Here is a 21,980-nt window from a genome sequence, read left to right on the forward strand (position 1 = left end):
GGTGACCAGAAAAAGGAATCAACCAAGCCTCAAGAGAAGGGTGGGGATAAATCCACAGAGAAGACTTCCCAAGGGCCCCAAAACTCCAACAAGGGTGGTGGGTCCCAGAACCCTCCTTCAGAGCAAAAGAAACCTTATTGTCATACCTGTAAACAGGTGGGCCATTACAAAAGTGATGCCAGTTGCCCTAAAAATGGCAATAAGGGAAATATACCCCCAGGTAATACTCCTAAACCTCCTGTTACCACTAGTGGTAATCCCCCAGGTGGTGGGAGTGCCCCCAAGAATGTGGTGGGCATTACTTTGGGCAATCAGGAGGACTATGGCCTAGCCAGGTTCCCTGACCACACTCTTGTCTGTGAGACTGGCATGGGGTTTGCCAACTTCACTACTGGACCCCACCTTTTGGGGAAGTATAGACAAGAGGTTTTAGTGAATGGTCAGAAAGTTGAGGCATTCAGAGACACAGGGGCCAGCATCACCATGGTGATTGACCATCTGGTCCCCTCTGCTCAACTGACCCCTGGTTTTACTTATCAGGTGACAGACATTCATGGAGTGAAGAGAAGGCATCCCATGGCAGTAGTCAAGCTCAGTTGGGGTAATGTCACAGGGCCCATGAGAGTGGCAGTGACAGATAACCTACCTGTAGATTGCTTACTGGGGAATGACCTGGAACTCTCAGCCTGGGCTGAGGTGGAGCAAGAAACTCACTCCAGAATGATAGGCCGATCCAGACAGGTTAGTGGGGCAGTAATAGCTACAGCCCCAGTCCAAGCACCATTCCTCCCTGAAAAGGTTGGAAGGGCAGTGGTAGCCACTGCCCAGGCTCAGACAGACTTTCCAGAACAGGATAGGAGGGCTGTGACAGTCACAGCCCAAACACAGACTGAGTGCCCTCCTGAAAAGGTTGGCAAGGTTGAAATGGTCTCAGCCTCTACTCAAACAGATAGTGAGGTTGTGAAGCCTGAAACAATGGATCACTCCACTCAAACAGAGAGCATTGAGGAGGAAGAAGAGTCTTCCCCCTCCCAGACACTAGGTGAGAGCCAGCCTCCTCAGGGAACTGACTCTACCCCTGTTGAAGGAACTGCCCCAGAGGTAGTCAGGCCTAGCCTGGCAGAGCCCCTGATGGCAGTGGACCCTTCCCAGGTGGGACCCAGTCTGGAGCAGGTAACCTGCACCTCTCTACCCTGCCTCAGTCAGCCCAGGGCTGAAGAGGTCAGGGAGGCCAGTGGTGGACCCCAAAGGGCCCCCTGTCCAAAAGAACCCCTTAATCAGCAGATTAGGATCACTGAAGCTGGTAAACCTAGCCAAGTGAAAATAAGTAAGACTCCTGAGGGATCCCCCTTAAAAGTTGTTAGGGACCTCCCACAGCTGGACACTGTTGGGCACAGCCAAACATGGGGCCTAAAAACCCCAGACCTGACCTGTCCCTTCAGTAAGCCAAACAGAGGGACTCAACCTCCAGCTTTAGGTAGCCAGAGGCTGACCCTGAGAGCTCAGTGCATCTCAGCTAAAGAAAGAAAGGCACACGTGATGAATGGTGATTGGAGGAAGTTGAGCCCAAAGGTAGAGGAGCCTCACTTCAGTACTCCATCCCAGCATCAGCCTTTTACTTTCCCAAGACACACCAGAGACAGAGATTCCCTATGGTGGAGACCCTCAGATACCCTTAGGGTGAGGGGTTGCCTAGTGGACCATGACACAGGGGGAAACCAAGCCAGAGCTGGTCCTTCCTTATATGGCCACTTAGGTAATAGAGGCTTACCTGGACAAGGATAGCCTTATCTCCTTTCGTTTGGGGGGGGGGGGGGGGGGGTTGTGTAGGAAGGTACCTCCTGACTATGGTTGCCCCCAACTTTTTGCCCTGTGTTTTAGCTGGTTTTTGACATAGTCGACCTGGGGCCCTGCCAATCAGGACCCCAGGCCTACTGCTCTCTCTTAAAATGGATTCCATGTACCCTAGGTACATTTCCAATTGGGACTGGGCCACCTTATCAGACCCTGTAACTCAGGGCATAGGTGTACCCAGGGCCTACCAGGGGCTGAAGCATGTATTATGCCACCCCTGGCTGGCCTCCTAAATTTGACACAACTGGCTGCATGACAGCTGGGGCAAAGTTGTGTAATCACCCTTTGCTGTAGATATAGTATACCTATATCTAACCCTAAAATGGACACACAGATTCCTATCAGTCACTCCTATGGCAGGCCTTGACAATCCTGAAGGCAGAGTGCTTGGAATCGTGTGAGATGGTGCTCTGGCATGAGCTGAGCCTGTCTGCAGCTTGCGGAACCAAGTCCTAATAGCTGTTCCATGATATCGCATACCATATACTCTTAAGTGCATTATAATCCTTGCGGTTAAATGCTAACTTTGGTATTGCTTTATCAAAACATGTCGAGTAAGGTGTCATACGAATTGGAATACTAACCCCTCGCCAATTCTGGTGACGGGGTTAGCATTCCACCCTTCTAGAGGGACACGACATGTATGTAACTGTGAACCCCGGTTAAAGTTAACTAAAGCCTCAGCTCCACAAAATGGATGCTGCCACCACAGACACGAGTCTGACCTCCTGCTGCTGGGAGTCCTTCCAGCGAGGGAGGCTTGGACAAAGGGTTTCCTGTCAGGGGCGGTGCTAGCACCGTCCCAGACATGGTTTTGTGTATCCTGGGTAGGCAGGGCTTTTCAGGAAGGTGACTGCTGAGTCGCACCCCGGTGCTCACTACGCATAGGCCGGTCAGAACCAGTTCCAGGGGCACACCAGCCCCTGGCCTGGGGAAAGTCCAGCATGGCAGAGGGGTGTAACCACCCCCCTCCTAGTCCCACCCATAGGCAGGACCTAGTCACCGGGTCAGCCCCCTTTTTTAGTATAAAGATAGGAGCGGGCCCCCTGTTAAAATTAGATCATCTTTGGAATCAAGACACGACTTTCTTCGAAAGGACATCAAGATTTCTTCTTCAAGATTCTCCCTTGTGGCTAAGGAGTAGTCACCCTGCATCAAGCGAGCACCATCCTAAGAACACTGCGGTCTGCTGCAAGTCCTTCTTCACGAATCCGACGACCCAGCTCGACGAGACCCAGCTTCCCTGGCACCTCTGACCTCTACTCACCTCTACAGCAAAGCTGAGAACTGTGAGTGCGACGAGACCTCGAGGGACCGACGATCGCCAAGACTGCACGACTTCTTTGTAACAAGCCCACCGAGTCTTCCACTGGTGAGTGCTTTGGGGTCCGAGAAGCCCCAACCCTGAGCAGCTCCAGCACCGAAGATCAGCCCTCCAGCATCTCCACGATCTGCGTGGGGCCCTTCTGCTTTTGCGTGTTCACCGCGCTGTGTGGTTACTAGCCGGCTGGCTTGTGGCCTTCTTCACGACGCCCGACGACATCACTGCTGCTGGTCTGGTTGCTCCAGACTGGCCCTTGCTTCCTTCTTCAAGAGAGGCACCCCGGACCCTCCTGGTCCACTCCAGACGCCATTTTGAGTCCACCGCGTGGGCTTGAATTTGCCAAGGCTTTGTTGCCCAATCCTGGGTCCAGCGACGCCGACAGCTTCAATCTTCGTGGGACAGCTCGCTCCTCCATCCTGGTCGCCGACAACACCTCCTGGTCCGTGAGATCTCCGAGCACAGCGTCACCCACTCACCTAGTCGAGGTGGCTACCATCCGGTGCCCTCCTGGTGCCCACTGACTACTGGCTAGTAGTCTCGAACTTGGTCCCCTCTGCTTTCAGGTGTCATCTTCCCTCGATCCAGGCTTGGATCCATCGAACTTTCTTCACTGGTCGCCTGCCAGCAACTTCTTTCTTCCAGGCTCCTGGTCCGGCAACGAGGATTCCTGACGTCTTTTGAGTCCTATGCAGCTGCAGCCCCTGGGCTAGGTAACTTCGGCATTTCGGTGCCCCAGCATAGCCTCACTATCCAAGGGTCAGGATCCACTTTCGTTTTCTCCATACCAGGTCGGGTTCGCCCGAGAACACTAACTTTGAAATTCCTAGCTACCATAGACTTTGTCCCGCATCACGCGTGAGAGTGCACACTCTGCACCCGAGTCCCCTGGGTCTCCTAGAAGTAATCTAACGATTCTATAGTCAAGTCCTAGCGATTCCAAAGGCTATTAGTACTGTACTTACCTGCTAGTAATTTCGCATTCCACTTTCAGAGTATATGGTTTTCCGTGCCCCTCGGGCATTTGTATATACTGTGCTAACTTAAGTATTTTTGTAAGAGTTTTGGTTTGTGCTTAGTACCCTGTCCTCATAAAGAGTACAGGGCTGTTGTGATTCTTAATAAATATCTTGTTTATTTTCATAACACTTGTGTGGTGTCCTTTCACTTGGTGTTCAAGGGGTATATGTGTGGTAAACAGCTGGCTTAACACGCCCTCTCGAGTCTTTAGCCTTAGACTGCTCGTATCCACGCTACTAGGATAGCTGGTCTATAAGGTTGACTTACAACCAATCATCAATAAGGGTTGCTGGACTGATACATAGTGTTCACTAGAATAGTGAGCACTGCATATCAGGTCACCTTCTCACAGAGGAATGTTGACAATGGCAAAACATTCACCCCCATTCACAGATCTGGGTTTAATCCATTGTTATTTTGCTCACCACACCACCCCAGTTCCGACATGGCCATATGCAAATCAGTCTTGACCCTGTGCCTCATATGAACAGTCCCGCCCGAACTGCCAAGCCATGTCTTCCCTGGACCGGAATAAAGCATCCAAGGACCGGTTTCTGTTTATCAGCCTTCATCATGCAGGATAACTTGACTCCAGTGGCATGGAGAGCACGGGACTCACGCCTAAGCATACCCGTCCCACTCGGGGTGACAAATGCAAAAAGAACAATTGATAGACGGAATGTTGCACAATGGCAAAACATTCACCCCCAGTCACAGATCTGGGTTTAATCTATCGCTATTTTGCTCACAACACCACCGCAATTCCGACGTGACCATATGCAAATCAGTCTTGACCCTGTGCCTCATGGGAACAGTCCAGCCCGAACTGCCAAGCCATGTCTTCCCTGGACCGGAATCAAGCATCCTAGGACCGGTTTCTGGTTATCAGCCTTCATCAGCCAGGATAACTTGACTCCAGTGGCAGGGAGAGCACAGGACTCACGTCTGAGCATACCCATCCCACTCCGGGTGACAAATGCAAAAACAACAATTGATGGACGGAATGTTGCACAATGGCAAAACATTCACCCCAGTCACAGATCTGGATTTAATCCATCGTTATTTTGCTCACCACACCACCCCAGTTCCGACATGACTATGTGCAAATCAGTCTTGACCCTATGCCTCATGGGAACAGTCCAGCCCGAACTGCCAAGCCATGTCTTCCCTGGACCGGAATCAAGCGTCCTAGGACCGGTTTCTGGTTATCAGCCTTCATCAGCCAGGATAACTTGACTCCAGTGGCATGGAGAGCACAGGACTCACGTCTGAGCATACCCGTCCCACTCTGGGTGACAAATGCAAAAACAATTGATGGACGGAATATTGCACAATGGCAAAACATTCACCCCCAGTCATAGATCTGGGTTTGATCCATCATTATTTTGCTCACCACACCACCCCAGTTCCGACATGGCCATATGCAAATCAGTCTTGACCCTGTCCTGTACCTCATGGGAACAGTCCAGCCCGAACTGCCAAGCCATGTCTTCCCTGGACCAGAATCAAGCATCCTAGGACCGGTTTCTGGTTATCAGCCTTCATCAGCCAGAATAACTTGACTCCAGTGGCATGGAGAGCAGGGGACTCACGTCTGAGCATACCCATCCCACTCGGGGTGACAAATACAAAAACAACAATTCTATGAGCTGGGGTGGTGTGGAGTGCAAAAAAATGATGGATTTAGGCCCAGATCTCTGTACTGGGGTGAATGTATTACATTGTTCTGCATTCTGTCCATCAACTGTTGTGTTTGCATTTGTCACCCCGAGTGGGAAGGGTATGCTCAGACGTGAGTCCCGTGCTCTCCATACCACTGGAGTCAAGCTATCCTGGCTGATGACGGCTGATAGCCAGAAACCGGTCCTAGGATGCTTGATTCCGGTCCAGGGAAGACATGGTTTGGCAGTTCGGGCTGGACTGTTCCCATGAGGCACAGAGTCAAGGCTGATTTGCATACGGCCATGTCTGAACTGGGGTGGTGTGGAGTGCAAAAAAACGATGGATTTAGGCCCAGATCTCTGTACTGGGGTGAATGTATGACATTGTTCTGTATTCTGTCCATCAACTCTTGTTTTTGCTGGAGTTATTAGCAGCTTTAAACACAGTATACCATTGTATACTGTTTCAAAGACTTTAGTGGATTGGGATCTGTAGGTGAGGTCAATTATGGTTCTCTGGCTTCTTATTTCAATGCTCACAGACCATCAATCTCGGACCCTTCCTCACCCGAACCATGGAGCCTATCAAGGGAGTTCCACAGGGCTCTTGTCTTAGCCCCACATTGTTCAATATGTATGTTGCCACTCTTGCGAAGTAATCAGAGTGTTTAGCTTTACTCCAATCTCATATGCAGATGATACTCAGATTCTCCTATCATTTGAAAAGAGGACTAAAAACGCTTTTTTCGGAAGGTATGAAAGCAATCTCATCTTGGATGACAGAGGATTTCCTCCAGCCAAACGATGGTTAGACAGAGATTATGCTCTTTGGTAGTGACCAATCACTCTGGTCTACAGAGTGGTGGCCCCCTGAGCTGGGTAGAGCTCCAATTCCTAAAACTTTTGTTAAGAATCTGGGTGTCCGCTTAGATCATAATCTCACTATGAGAGTTCAGATAGTGGTCCCTGCTTCTATATGCTGAGCCTTCTGCATACAGTATTTCCTCTTCTTCCGCTATCAGTGCAAAAAACACTCCTCCAGGCTCTGGTGATCAGTTGCTTGGACTATTGTAATGCTCTTGTGATTGTCGCAAGTGACTCCTCATTAAACATACTCCAGGTGGTTCAGAATACAGCTGCCCGACTAGTTAAGAACTTGCCAGTCAGAATGGCTTCACTCCGCCCTTTTGCCGACAATTCCACTAGCTCCATTTACGTAAGACAGTCAAGTTCAAGATCTGCTGTATTGTACGTAAAGTTTTGATTGGTAGAGGACCCTGTCATTTAAATGAAACAGTCATTCCCTACCAGCCAAGTAGATCCCTACGATCAGGAGAGAAATCCCTGCTTGTGAATCCCCATGTTAGGGAAGCACGTACTGGCAGTAATGCCTTCTTCTACCTTTCTCCCTGTTTTTTGAATCCACTCCATTTTCAACCTCGCAAATGCCCAGATTATCTTCCTTTTAGGAAACTTCTTAAAAATGAGCTCTTGTTGAATTAATTCTTTCTGGACTGTACCATTCTGCCATTCTTCTCTCGGAAGATACCCCTTCGGAGGGGTGAGTCAGGTGCTTTATAAATCAATCAATCAATCAATAAATAAATAAACTGACAAATTCTGCCTGGAAGATAGCTCCTTGCTCAATCAATCAATCAATCAATCAATCAATCAATCAATCAATCAATCAGAGTACTAGTAAAGCGCGCTACTTACCCGTGAGGGTCTCAAGGTGCTGAGGGGAGGGGTTGCAGCTCCTGCTCGAAGAGCCAGGTCTTGAGGAGTCTTCTGAAGGCGAGTAGGTCTTGGGTCTGCTGTAGGTGGGTAGGGAGGGTGTTCCAGGTCTTGGTGGTGAGGTAGGAGAAGATCTGCTGCCGGAGGTTGTTCTTTGGATGCGGGGGACAGCGGCGAGGGCGAGGCTGGCGGAGCAGAGCTGGCGGGTGGGGGTGTAGAAGCTAAGTCTGCTGTACAGGTAGGCTGGTCTGGCGTTGTGGAGTGCTTTGTGTGCGTGGGTGAGGAGCTTTAAGGTGATCCTCTTGTCGACGGGGAGCCAGTGTAGGTCTCTCAGGTGGGGGGTGATATGGCTGCAGCGGGGGACATTGATAATCAGTCGGGCGGAAGCGTTTTGGATGCGTTGTAGTTGTCGTAGGTGTTTGGCGGGTATTCCTGCGTAGAGTGCGTTGCCGTACTCCAGTCTGCTGCTGACGAGGGCCTGTGTCACTATTCTTCTTGTTTCAGTCGGGATACACTTGTAGATCCTGCGGAGCATGCGGAGGGTATTGTAGCAGGAGGAGGAGACAGTGTTGACCTGTTTAGACATGGAGAGGGAGGAGTCGAGGATGAATCCTAGGTTGCGTGCTTGGTCAGTGGGTGTCAGTGCTGTTCCCAGTGTGGTCGACCCCCAGGAGTCGTCCCAGGCTGAGGGGGTGGGTCCGAGGATGAGTACCTCCCTCTTGTCTGAGTTTAGCTTCAGACAGCTGTTCTTCATCCAGTCGGCGACAGCCTTCATTCCCTCGTGGAGGTTGGTTTTGGCGATGTGCGGGTCCTTGGTGAGGGAGAGGATGAGCTGGGTGTCGTCGGCATAGGAGATGAAGTTGAGTTTGTGTTGGCGGCCCACTTGTGCGAGGGGGGCCATGTAGACGTTGAACAGCGTCGGGCTGAGGGATGAGCCCTGGAGGACGCCGCAGATGATGTCGGTGGCCTCGGATCGGAAGGGCGGGAGGCGGACGCTCTGGGTTCTGCCGGAGAGGAAGACGTGGTCCAGTCAAGGGCCTTCTCTTGGATTACGGCTTCTAGAAGGGGGTGTCTTTAGAGTGCAATGGCAGACCGTGTCGAAGGCGGCTGACAGGTCCAGGAGGATGAGGGCTGATATTTCTCAGTTGTCTAGTTGGTGCTTGATGTCGTCTGTGACGGCGATGAGGGCTGTCTCGGTGCTGTGGTTTCGTCTGAATCCGGACTGGGATGGGTCCAAGATGTTGTTGTCTTCCAGGTGGCGGGCCAGTTGCATGTTGACGATTTTCTCGATTACCTTCACCGGGAACAGGAGCAGGGAGATGGGCCACAAATTCTTGAGGTCCTTGGGGTCCGCATTGGGCTTCTTGAGGAGGGCGTTGATTTCAGCGTGTTTCCAGCTTTCCTGGAATGTCGCTGTTTCGAAGGAGATGTTGATGAACTTGCGTAGTTGGGGTGCGATGGCAGCATCTGCTTTGTTGAATATGTGGTGTGGGCACGGGTCTGACGGAGATCCTGAGTGGATGGAGTTCATGACCTTGTGTGTCATGTCATTGTTGACGTTGGACAAGGAGGTCAGGCGGTTGGCGCTGGTGGTGTTCACAGGGGCAGTGGGACTGGCGTAGTCGGGGCAGTCATTGTGTTGAAGCTGACATGGATGTCAGCGATCTTGCAGTGGAAGAAGATGGCTAGTGAGTTGCACAGTTCTTGTGAGAGTGGTATATCATTGGCGTTGGCGCTGGGGTTGGAGAGTTCCTTTACAATGCTGAAGAGCTCTTTGCTGTTGTGTGCATTGTTATCCAGGCGGTCTTTGAAGGAGGATCTCTTGGCTATTCTGATGAGGTGGTGATGTCTGCAAGTGGTGTCCTTGTGGGCTGCGTGGTTGTCTGGAGTGAGTTCGTGGAGCCATATCTTCCCCAGTTTCCGGCAGGCGCGTTTGGAGGTCTGCAGCTCATCGGTGAACCAGGTGGCTCTCTTGCTGGCATGCTGGTTGTTGGAGGGTTTCTTGAGTGGGGCGAGGATGTTGGCGCAGTCGTCAAACCACTGTCTGAGGTTGTGGGCTGCGGCGTCTGGGTTTGTGGGGTCAGTGGTTGGGTTCTGGGTGAGGGTGGTTATCAGCTGGTCTTCGGTGACTTTGCTCCAGCAGCGCGAGGCAGTTGTTGGGTGCGGTGGTGTGTGGTTGGTTTGTTGAAGGTGAAATGGATGCAGCGGTGGTCGGTCCAATGGAGTTCGGTGGTATGGTCGAAGGCGACGTGGGTGCCTGTGGAGAAGATGGGGTCCAGTGTGTGGCCAGCGGCATGGGTGGGTGCGATGGCGAGTTGTCTGAAGCCTAGGTTGGCGAGGTTGGCGGTCAGGGTGGCGGAGTTGGCATCGTTGTTGTTCTCAAGGTGGAAATTCGGGTCCCCGAGGAGGATGTAGTCCATGGAGGCGAGTGCGTGGGTGCTGGCGAGGTTGGCGATGGAGTCGCTGAATTGAGCTCGGGGTCCGGGTGGTCTGTAGATGAGTGTTCCTCTGAGGGTGGTGTTGTGGTCAGTGTGGATCCGGAAGTGCAGGTGTTTGGCGTGTCGTCTGCGTGGGTGGCGACCTTGAGGGTGGACTTGTGGACGATGGCTATTCCTCCTCTGATTCCGTTGGCGCAATCCCTGAGGGTGAACTTGTAGCCTCCGGGATGGCTATGGCGATGTCGGGCACCGAGGAGTTGTTCCACCAGGTCTCGGTCAGGAAGGCCACGTCTGGGGCGGAGGTGTTGAGCAGACCCCAGAGCTCGACAACGTGTTGGCGTGCAGAGCGGGTGTTGAGGAGTATGCAGCGGATGTGGTTGGGTCCAGTCCTTGGAGGTTTGGTGGTTCTGTCGCAGGTGAAGCTGCAGGTGTGGCAGGAGAAAGGTCCATGAGTCAGTTTCGGGGCGATTTGGAAGCAGGTGTAGTTTCGGACGGCGTTGAGTGCATAGAGGGTGCTGGCGTCGTAGCGGAGTCTGGTGTTGTGGCGTTCACATTGTACAGGGGTCCTGGACCTGGGCGCTGTCCAGGAACGGACGGGCGCAGTCGGGCTTGCCTTTGGTGCTCCTTCGGCACGCCAGCGGCGCTCCCGCTGCGCGGCCTCCATAAGAGGTGGATAGGGAGGGAGGAGCAGCTGGGAGGCGGGAGCGGGGTGGCGAATGGGGATCAGAGGGGGCAGGGCCGCAGGGACAAAGAGGCGAGAAGGATTGGCCGGGAGACGGCGGCAGACAGCAGGGAGACAGCAGCAGGCAGCAGGAGGAAACGAGGCAGCTGGCGGCTGTGTGGTGGCTTGGGGAGCGACCTTCCTGCGAGCAGGGTCAAAATTCTCAAATATATATTTTAAAAAAAATATTGAGTATTAACCAAAGGCAAATAACAAATGTAATAGTACAAGAACATTTGATATTACATTTGGTACTTCAATCTATTCATGGATCCGATGGTTACCCTTTAGACTGAGCAGAGTTTCAGTAAGCGTTAAACTGTTCGAGAGTACATATTTTTCACAATATGATTTAGGTATCTAAAAGGTCATCCATCTTTCTATACCCAAGGAGATTCTTTCTAAAGTATCCATTGCAATGCCAACTAAAACAAACTAAGCAATTTTTCCCACATTCTCGCTCGCCTCCCGCTAGGAATGCCATGACTGAGGATAGTTTCCTCATATAAGTTGCAATACCCTAATAGTGTTGGGTAATGATTGATTTTGACTCATTTACTCTAGTCTTATTTATTTAAAGATTTGTAAAGCGCCTGGTGACCCGGAGGCATCCCCGCGCTGTGAGAGGTTGAAATTGGCCAAGAGGGGAGGAAAAAACTTATTTAGGGAAAAGCAGAGTTTTGAGCTGCTTGCGAAAACGCAAGTAGCAGGGTTCCAACCGCAAACTGCGGGGAAGCGAATTCCAGCGTGTGGCTGCCTTTTACAGAGAAGCAACGGCCTCCAGTACGCACCCTCCTAAACTTGGGGACATTTGCCAGTCGCTCATTGTCTAAGCGCAGAGATCTCGAGGCTTTGTACGGGGTAACCATATCTCCTAGGATCGAAGGGCCTTGTCCATTGAGGAGCTTGTGAGCGATGCACATTGCCTTAAACTCGATCCTCTCTCGCACTGGCAACCAGTGGAGACCCTTAAGCGCAGGTCTGGCAGAGGTTCTGGAAGGAAGACCCATCAGCATCCGGGCAGCCGCATTTTGGGTTTGTTGTAGCTTGCCCAGAGTAGCTTCAGGGGCTCCTAAATAGACAGCATTGCTGTAGTCCAATCGTGCAAGGACCAGTCCTTGAACCAGGAGTTTCCTAGATTGAAGGGGAAGCAGAGGAAGGATCTTGCGGACTGACCGCATAAGTCCAAAGCAGGTTCCAGCTGTTTTAGTTGCCTGGGTTTTCATTGATAAGTCCGGTTCGAGCCAGACCCCAAGACTCTTGATTTCTTTCTTGGGGGCGGGTACCTCACCCATAGTATCGGGCCAAACAGATGATGGAATTGCTGACCACTTCTTGCCCATCAGCATAACTTCTGTTTTGGACCCATTAAGTTTGAGTGAGGACTCGCACATCCAGAGATGGATTTTCTGGAGGCAGTGCAGGAGATTATCTGGGCATTGATCAAGGTGTGAGAGAGAGACGACCAATTGCGTGTCGTCCGCATAACTCACAATCTTGATGCCGAAGGGAGCAACAACATCCTCCAGAGGGGCCTTATATGCGTTAAAAAGAGTGGGACTAAGTGAGGAACCCTGGGGAACCCCACTTGTCAAAGGAAGAGAGTCAGAACGGGAGTTGTCATCCCAGACCTGGAACGAACGGCCCGACAGGAAAGACTCTATCTAGGCCAATGCAGTGCCCCTGAGTCCTGCCCTGGCCAGCCGGTGGAGCAAGAAACACTGACCCCCCTGAATCCAAAATGCACCTTGCCTCCTCGATGACGGCAAGGAGGGCAGGGTCCGTGCCTTGGCCAGGGCGAAACCCCGTTTGGGAACGTCGCAGTAGATTGTTAGATTCCAGAAACTGGGACAGCTGGACGTTAACCAGTTTTTCAGCAATTTTGCTGATGCCCGGAAGGAGCGAGATCGGCCTGTAGTTGGCCAGATCAGCGGGCCCAATTGGGGTTTTTTGAGGAGGGCTTTAACTACCGCCCCCTTCCAACTAGGAGGGACGGAGCCTTGGGACAGTGAGGCATTGATCAACTCCTGAACTGGAGGTACAATTGCAGAGGCGACTGCTTTCAAAAACCTCATGGGAGCAGGGTCATGGGGAGAGACACTGTTCATCTTGGCCACCTCCTTCCATTTTCGCATGCTGAGAGCAGGTTACTTGGTTGTATATCGGGGACCCCATAGTAGGTAGTAAGGTGACCTATAACCTCATGGAGAATCCGGCGCCTCCTCGCCAGAGGAGGATTCAGTATGTCTCAATAGTGTAACCAGCACCTCCCATACTCTGGCAGCCTTCAAGAACCCACTGCCCCTTCTGGACTCTCTCAGTCACTTCATAATCTGCCCATCACACGATGTCTCACCTCCACCCTTCTGCCGATGCCTCCCCGGTACTTCCAATGTCTGGCAAGCTCTCTCTTGGCCAATAAGTTTGCAGAGTCTTAAAATGTACTTATTACTTTAATTTTGGAAGTACGAGGAAACCAATGTAATAAACAATGCCCTAGGGTACAGTTTACCCCCCTTTCAGCCACTTCAGCTAATGTGTCGGTCATCAAACCCCAGAAGCTCTCCAACTTTGGGCAGCTCCAGAACATATGTAAAAACTCAGATTCAACCTCTCCACATCGGGGGCATGCAGCTGTTTCTATCGTAAAGTATCTATGTAAGCGTGCCGGTGTGAGGCGAGCTCTGTGGAGTACATAAAAATGTATTAATTGGAAACGGGCATTTCTAGAAACTCTAGGGAACTAGACCATCCCATAGTTACTCTTCAATAGGTACCCCCAGATCTTCCTCCCAGCGCAGTCATCGATTAATGAGTACGGGTAGTGCCTCATTCTAGATCCGTTCTCAGATATGTTAAGCGATCTTCTGCTGTACTAAGCAATGTTATGCAATTAAGTCATGTTATAATGTATTTAAGAGACAGTTTAAATGTGAAATACATTTTTTATATAGCTATAACAGTAATTGTGATTCTAGTACTGTTTAAGTTTTTTGTGAAATTTAGCGGCTGATTACGATGGCATAACGATCGACACCGCCGCCAAGCTATCGTAACGTGAATTACCCACTGCCATATTACGATGGGGGTGGGTATCGCGGCCAATTTTCCGTTGGTCGGAAATCCTTACGATTGCCGGCCAAGCGGAGCTGGGGCTCAAATATGGTGGCGGTGCCTAGCAGGCACTGCCATCCATATTAAGATGTTGAGATTTCAGGGCCTTTCCATGGTAGCGATGCCTCCATGGAAAGGCTGGCTGGGATTTGCTTTGGGGGCCCGTTGTGGGCCCCCAGGGGCTGGAGGGGTGCACTTGGGGGGTACCATGTCCATGCAAAAGGTGGCAGGCACCGCGCGGTGACTGCCACATTGTGCATGGAAATGCACAACATGTCATTTTACCATTGTAGCACCCAACGCAATAGTAAAATATCAGATGCGACCGCCGCGGTGGCCGACGCATGTTTATCAGGGGTGCGGGACCGCCGTATTACATGCGGGCAGTCCCGTTCCCGCTAGGATGGTGGGCCGACTCATAGACCCCTTAGTTTCGAAACACTAACTAGAGGCAATATCATGCTGGTTCAAATATCACTGAACTAATTATAACAATGGCCTAGGCAAACAGAAACAGCTTTTGTGGTTTTTATAAACTAATGTAAACCTAATACATTCGTTGACGCACATTGCTTCAACTTAGTATTTATTTCAGTCAATAAATGAGCAACACATATTACTATTGAAAACACATGTATTATGGACAATACAGTATTAGAAAAACCAACATTCAAGTTTGGTAATGGATGCTCCAAGTAAAGGCGTAGTTCAAGTGAACAGGGAAAAAGTGATAGGTGTACAAAGACTATACGTACAAGGGAAAAGGGTCACACTGACTAATGCTTTTAAGATCCTGACATTTATTAGTCCAGGGGTGTGTTGCAGAGGTGTGGCCGAAGTGCTGCCTGTGTCGGACCCTGCGTTTTCAGCCCGTGGTGGCATGTAAGAGCAGGTGGGCGTGCTGCTGATTCCTGTGATGATTGCAGGTAAGAGGGAGGTTAATGGTGGGTGGTGGTGATTCCCATGATGGCCGCAGGTAAGGTGGGAGGCCGTCGCTCCCAATACTTGTGCTGCCTGGGCCGGACCACTACACCTGCCCCCCCTTACCATGCCATTGGTGTATTGTCTGCAGTTCGTGTATGAGGAAGGAAAAGCTGTTGATGTTTTGACCTACAGTACACCTTAACCCGAGTCTTCCTCAAGATGAACAGGTAGCAACATATAACAGGAGACAACAATAAAGTCTGTGAGGCCATAGTATAATAAGTATAATTATGTATTATCACTGCACATGCAAAGAAGACAGCATGGCAATAAAGCTCACATATGTTCATCAATTTGAAATTACAATATGGTAATAGCTCATCTGTTAAATTATTACACAAAAGCAAATATTTCTGAAAGGCATAGAGAATTGGCAAATAATGTATGTCAGAGCATGTACAAAGTTAGTGTGTATAAATTGTTTTCAGTTCATCAATATTAGTTTAGAAATTAGGGGCCATATGTATCAAGCAAAATTGCGATCGCAATTGCCAAATTCACAGAATTTCGGCATTTGCATTTTTGCTTTGTGGAATGTATGAGTATCATCTGCGTGCAAAATAAGGAATCACAAATTTTGCGATTCCTTAAATGCAATGTAAGGAGCACTAAAAAAGTGCAATTTGGCCTTAAGAAATCGCAAATTACCACCAACTTGAAGTTGGTGGTAATTTGCGATTTCTGTGAAAAAAGCACTTTTTTGCATTTTTCTAAGTGCAATGTAAAGCATGTATGTGCACCACATGTGCACCCATGCTTATTTCAGGGGTGCAACAGGGTGTCTGACACCCTTGCACCCTTGAAATTGCATTCTCAATTTGCGATTCGCTAATTGCTAATCGCAAATTGAGAATGTCTTCCCATTCATTCCTATGAGCCCCTAGGTCCATAGGAATGAATGGGGAGGTATTCCTTAATTGCAAATCGCAATTTGAGATGTGCAATTAAGGAATATGTAGGATTCACAAAATTTATTGCAAATCCTACATACATAGCATTTTGCGATTCTCAAATAGCGATTCACAAAAAATCACTATTTGAGAATCGCAAAATGACTTTTTGATACATGTGACCTTCGGTTTCTAAGATGAGTGTACACTAAGCTATACAGGTAAAAAAAAAACTTTACATATATATATATATATACTAGCATCCCGTCGCAACGTTGTCCAGGTATACACACGCCCACAACGGAGTCCTGTGACCACTTTATTTTCAGGATTTTCGCGCCCCATTTTTGTTGAATGCCTGTTATATGTCACTTCGATTGCTGTATGGCCTCGCCCCCACATGCCCACAACGTAGCCCTGTAAACGCTTGTGTTACCTGCTTTCCGCGCACCATTTTTCGCTTCAATGCCGAGATTTTTGCACCCCCATTTTTGCCGAATGCCCGTTGAATGCCGCTTTGATTGCTGTTTACCAATTGATTTCCGATCCGCCTCTACCTCAGGAGTGACACTTAGCGCCAGGACACCTACGGGTAACAGAGCTCTGTACAAATGCCAAAAATAAATAAAATAAATGTATGTCCTCGCCCCCACATGCCCACAACGTAGCCCTGTAAACGCTTGTGTTACCTGATTTCCACGCACCATTTTCTGCTTCAATGCCGCGATTTTCGTGCCCCATTTTTGCCGAATGCCCGTTGAATGCCGCTTTGATTGCAGTATGGCCACACCCCCACATGCCCACAACGTAGCCCTGTAAACGCTTGTGTTACCGGATTTCCGCGCACCATTTTCCGCTTCAATGCCGCGATGATTGCTGTATGGCCACGTCCCCAGAACAATGCACACGCACACGCCCCCAGCAGAACGCCCCAAGCAGAACGCCCACCCCCACAAGTGACTACTTTGCCCCTAAGGTTCTTTTACCCTTCGAATGTATATGGTGGCCAGCTGTATAGCCTATGTCCATCTGCTGCAACTTTCCTTTCCAATGCTGTATTGGGTGTTGTGATTGGTGCTGTGGTTCCTGAGATTACCCGCCTCAAAGGTTTGGGCTCTCTCTTCATTATAGTAGTATAGATATAGATATATGTATACATATATATGTATATATACATGCATACATACACAATAATGCAGCAACAGCATGGAGTGGCTCGGATGCGTTACACCTCACACCTTTTGGCAAAACACCTTGCTCATGGGTGTCAGCCTTATTGAAAACAACTAATATATATGTGACATAAACATGCAAAGAGAAAACAACATAAATAATGGGCAAAAAACGTTCTCTCATTGGACACCATCCTGAATTAGTCATATTAGCTGGATATGTATATAACAGCATTCATAAGATTCGAAATACATTAGTTAATTGGTAGGATCTTGATCAAAATCATGGTCAATTGATAATATATATCATAAACAAATTCATAATTCACAAAATCATAGTTGCTAGACTCAACCTAAAGTAAAAATCCATTCTGGCAGAGCTCATTCAAATATATCAATAGGACACATTTTTGTTTTAAGGTGGCATAAAAATACCTCTGTAAATATAGAAACACAATTTTTAAGATAAGGGAAAATAATAAATTTAAAAAAGCTAAATCCCAATTCACAAGAACGTGTGATAACTACTGCAAGAGTCGTGTAATGCAACTTCTAACATCGCAGCCCATCGCAGGAAAATAACCCAGTGTCAATGTGGAATTCACAACAAGGCAGTAGCATGCGATAGACACCAGATAACGTGGCAAATGACCCTGCGTAAATCAGCGTCACACTACAAAAATGAGATACGCAAATGCAAAAAAACATGCAATGAGGCCAACCGCGGTACAAAACGTATCGAAAACAAGACACAGGCCTGCAAATCCCACATGTATGGTGGAACAATGAACCATAAAAACCTCAATAAAAATACACCAGAAACAAGCCAAAGCATATAGCAACATACATGCACCCTGACCCAATGCAGATGCCAACTCAAACCCCACAACCTCCACAGACAGACAAGCAAGGAACAGCGTGGTTGGGGAAGGCCAAGGAGAAGCGGGAGAGGAAGACGGGATGCAGACCGCAGGATAACAAGACCAGCATTACAGAGGTGACAGAACACTACCAGTAACTGACCACAAGCAGAAGAATCCAGCACCCCAAACAGTCACAATGTACACTGCGATACAGTCTGCATACAAACTAGCACAATGCGCCAACATATATGTCAACACAAAGGCAACACGCACCTCCCCTTCACATCGCAGAGGGCCACACAACACCTGCAGCAGAGCACATAATAGAACACATCAGTGATGCCGGAGAGGACCACAATACCGTCAACACCGATGCCCTAAAACAGCACATGGATATCTAACGTAACGCCCCACCAGGACCCGGCTAGCCAAGCTACTCAGAGGAGAATACCGAGCCTGCAACAGACCACACAGCAGGAAGCACCCGCATGCACAGCTGGCTCCCGACACTTCAACCACCCACACATGGCACCACAATGGCATGTTTCAGCAAGCCAATAGGAGGTGGCCCAACAGGTGTAGTTGGGGGCCGAACCCATGGAATGCGAATCAGGACACATACTTAGGGGTCTATAACTCGTCAGGGCTCACACACCCCACTAAGGAGACCCCTGCTACCACAGAGAAACATGCAGATGCACATTCACGGCACAGAATCACGCCCAGGGGCGCGCAATTAGCAGTCACACACCCATGTTGGCTGTACGTACGACAGCCATGGCCACTCCCCTTATGAATTGAGGGGGTGACAACGAAGCTACATGTCCAAGCTCCAACCCGCTGCCTGCGGTGACATGTCTGCATCTGAAGTACGCCGCACAATGTTAAGTCGTAGGGCCCAGGGCCCACATGCATACTACAAGACCACAGGGACACACGCAGATATCATGTTGAACTGGCTATGGGCACATGGGCCCGGGCCCTTTATTGGCAGGGCCACATGTACAATGATGCCTGTGCTGGATGTGTGTGGTGTGAGTGTAAGCCAAAGTCTGGTGTTGGCAACCACTTGGATATTGGACATCAGTGCAACGGAAACAGAACGCACATGCAATACAGAGTTAACTGCTGAGCAACATGGGATGAGCCGGATAAAGTCCAGACTACAGCCAACATTCAAACAGAAGTGTCCATGAGTCGCAGTGCACTGGTCTGTGGACACTAGAGATGAGCGGCCTCATGTGCAGAAAAAGTCTAGGATTGTGTCCCTTCGATACATTTCTGATGCAGATGTAGTCATCTTCACCATCAACGTGTCAGGGTCCCCACACTGTTTGAGGTAACATACCTGCGCAACGGCTCCACAGCACAAAATAAAATCAGCTATGGCAAAAACTGCGGTGCATTGAGTCATTGACACTTGGAGTACTGAGCAGGAAATCAGGCCAATGATGGCATCCACAACAGGCCCGAGCAACCCCGAATTCTGCCAGGACCATTGCTTCAACTTTGGTAGATGGCGTTTTGAGGTGCTCCGTGCAGTGGTGGCGTGTGCCTCCTGCGGTGATGCGTCTTCCGGGCTGGTCTGGACTTTGGTCTGGACTTTGGCCAGGCTTTGGTGTGTGAGCCCTGGTGGGAAGCATCTGGGCCCGTAGGCTGTGTACAGCGCAAGGCCCCAGAGTAATGGCGTTGATGACCCCAAGCCCTACAACTCAGGAGCCAGCCTATGTCTCTGGAGAAGGGGTGGCCCAGGATGCACTGCGGCCGGCACAGGCACCCAGCCACAGGACGGTGACTTGGGATGCAGTCAGATGAGCCATGCGACCTGAGCAGGTAACCATCAATGTCCAAGGTGTATGTCTCGAAGTGTTTCGGGGGACAGTGGAAGGTTTCCTCCAGGGCAAGATGCCGAAAGGTTTGATTTTATTCGGAAGAAGCAAATGGAGGAGTGGAATGCGACAGCCCATTGCCACCACCAATTCCGTATCAGCTACATGGGGATGAAAACTGCCACCTGGTCCATAGGCTCAGATGCCACCACTGTTTGACCAGAGAGTGTCCATGAATGTCAGGGAACAGACTGAGTGGCACCGGGGCTGAGTGGGGATGCAGACTGCGATGATGCCGGTACACTGATATAGACTCTGCTATTGCTGAATCAACACTCTGTGACCTATTGGACTGCAGAGTAGGCCGGAGGCAGCGGTCAGCAGTGGCCCACAGCCACATGTCTTTGGCTCGCGATTCACAGCGTTACTGACACCAGGGCAGTTGTCGGTAGTGTACGAACACCGCTGTAACGATGATCATTTTCTCTCCGCCAAGATGCAAGGCAACATCCTCTTAGGCCTCTCCTTGCGTGCAATGATGTGTAATCTGCCTTTGCGTACTCGATGTTCAGTTCCAAATCTGTGACCTACTCGAGCACAGCCTAGGCCGAGAGCAGTGTACGCCGTAGGCAGGGGTCAGCATGGGCCATTCACCGAGTGTCTCCAGCTTAGGTTGGTGACCCCACCGGCATGCGTAGTTCCGGTTCAGTGACACCACATGTTCGGTCACCTCCGTGACTGTGACCCGGCTTTCGTCTGGACTGAGCCGCATCTTCCTCTTACTTCTCTCCGTGTGACCACTAGTGTGGACTCAGCCATTTGTGAATCGCGACTAGGTGCTGGATGTGAGACCTATTGGTCCACAGGGTAGTCCTGGTCCCTCATCCACGTGTTGCCGGCTGGCGTTGGCCAGGGTTTGTGGCAGCACGGCTCGCCGAATGGCATTGGGCAGGGTTTGTGGCAGCACAGCTCACCCAATGGCATTGGAAAGGGTTTGTGGCAGCACGACTCGCCGGATGGCGTTGGGCAGGGTTTGTGGCAGCATGGCTCACCAGATGCCGTTGGACAGGATTTATGGCAGTAAGGCTCGCCAGACGGCGTTAGACAGGCTTTGTGGCTTTGTGGCAGCAGGTGTCGCTAGATGCCCATATGGAACTATGTCTCACTGATCGGGGGGTCTGGTGCTGTGGCCGCTGTCCTAGATTTGGGGTCACTCCCATTCAGGAGCCAAGACACAGTTTTACTATGGGACACACTTAGCAGCAGAGTTCACCAGTAGAAAATGTAAACAAGAAAGGAGAAATGTGGGCCAGCATGAAAGGCTGGTCGGGTCACGGGCCACAAGCTTGAGGCTTACACCGGTACATAGTGGGCCCTCCATGACACACGCAGGTGTTGGATGCTGATTAGTGTGGCCTGGCTGCGTAGGGTCACGTCTGATGGGTTTGTAGTCCAGCGGGTCAGTGTATGGCAGGCGCACAGGATCTCAGGCAACACCGCTAATGAGGAAGGCATCGGCCTCGTGGAGCGGTGGGAGATGCCACCCTTGCAGAGATGTTGGGCTTTCCAAAAGAAGACAACACCCAGGGCTATGTGCTTTTTATTCACACCCCTTCGCTGGCCTGGCATACGCTGGCCCATCCCACTCTGCTCACTCTTACGAGGGGCGTGTAACTGGCAACATTCCCGCAAGGACCCCCACTGGCTGGGGTGACATTGTTGCATCCACTGTCCACTACACTCCAAACACCAGAGGTGTATGTGACCGTGGATATGGGTGTGTACTGCATACTGCGGTCTGCTGAGCACATTGCCACCACTCTTGGCATTGTGTACTTTCCCAATCATGGTTCTACTGCATCCTTCACATATGCCTTCACATATGCCTGGTTGCCTCCTCTGGCTGAGGTGTCATGCAGTTGATTGGCCATGTTCACGGCTTGCCCAGGTTACCATTGTGAGTTGTTCTATTGTGTATGGAGGGTGGGTATTTTGTTGTGCATGTTGGTTGTGGACTTGTGATGTGTGCAATGCAAGAGTTGTGGTTTGCATGGTTGTTGAGTTGAGGTGAGTGGGGTGTTAATTGGGTAGTTGCCAAGGGGCTGTGCATTTCCCTTGGTGCCATTCTGGGAACGCTGGTTGCTTATGTACTGTCGGAGGATGTAGGGATCATGCACACTGGCTGTGTATTTGGGTGTGAGATTGGTGTGGGTCCCACAGTATGCTGATGTTGCCTGCACATAGATGTGTGACGTATGCTGATTGTGGGCTGTGCCACCAGGGGGCACAGGTGGGACATGTGTGCAGTGGATTGCCCTCAACACGTGCGTGCATCCGGCTATGGCGTATGGTCCTTGCTTGGTCTCCATCAGTTCCTGC

This window comes from Lissotriton vulgaris, chromosome 2_1 (genome assembly GCF_964263255.1).
Source record: "Lissotriton vulgaris chromosome 2_1, aLisVul1.2, whole genome shotgun sequence".
Taxonomy (NCBI): Eukaryota; Metazoa; Chordata; class Amphibia; order Caudata; family Salamandridae; genus Lissotriton; species Lissotriton vulgaris.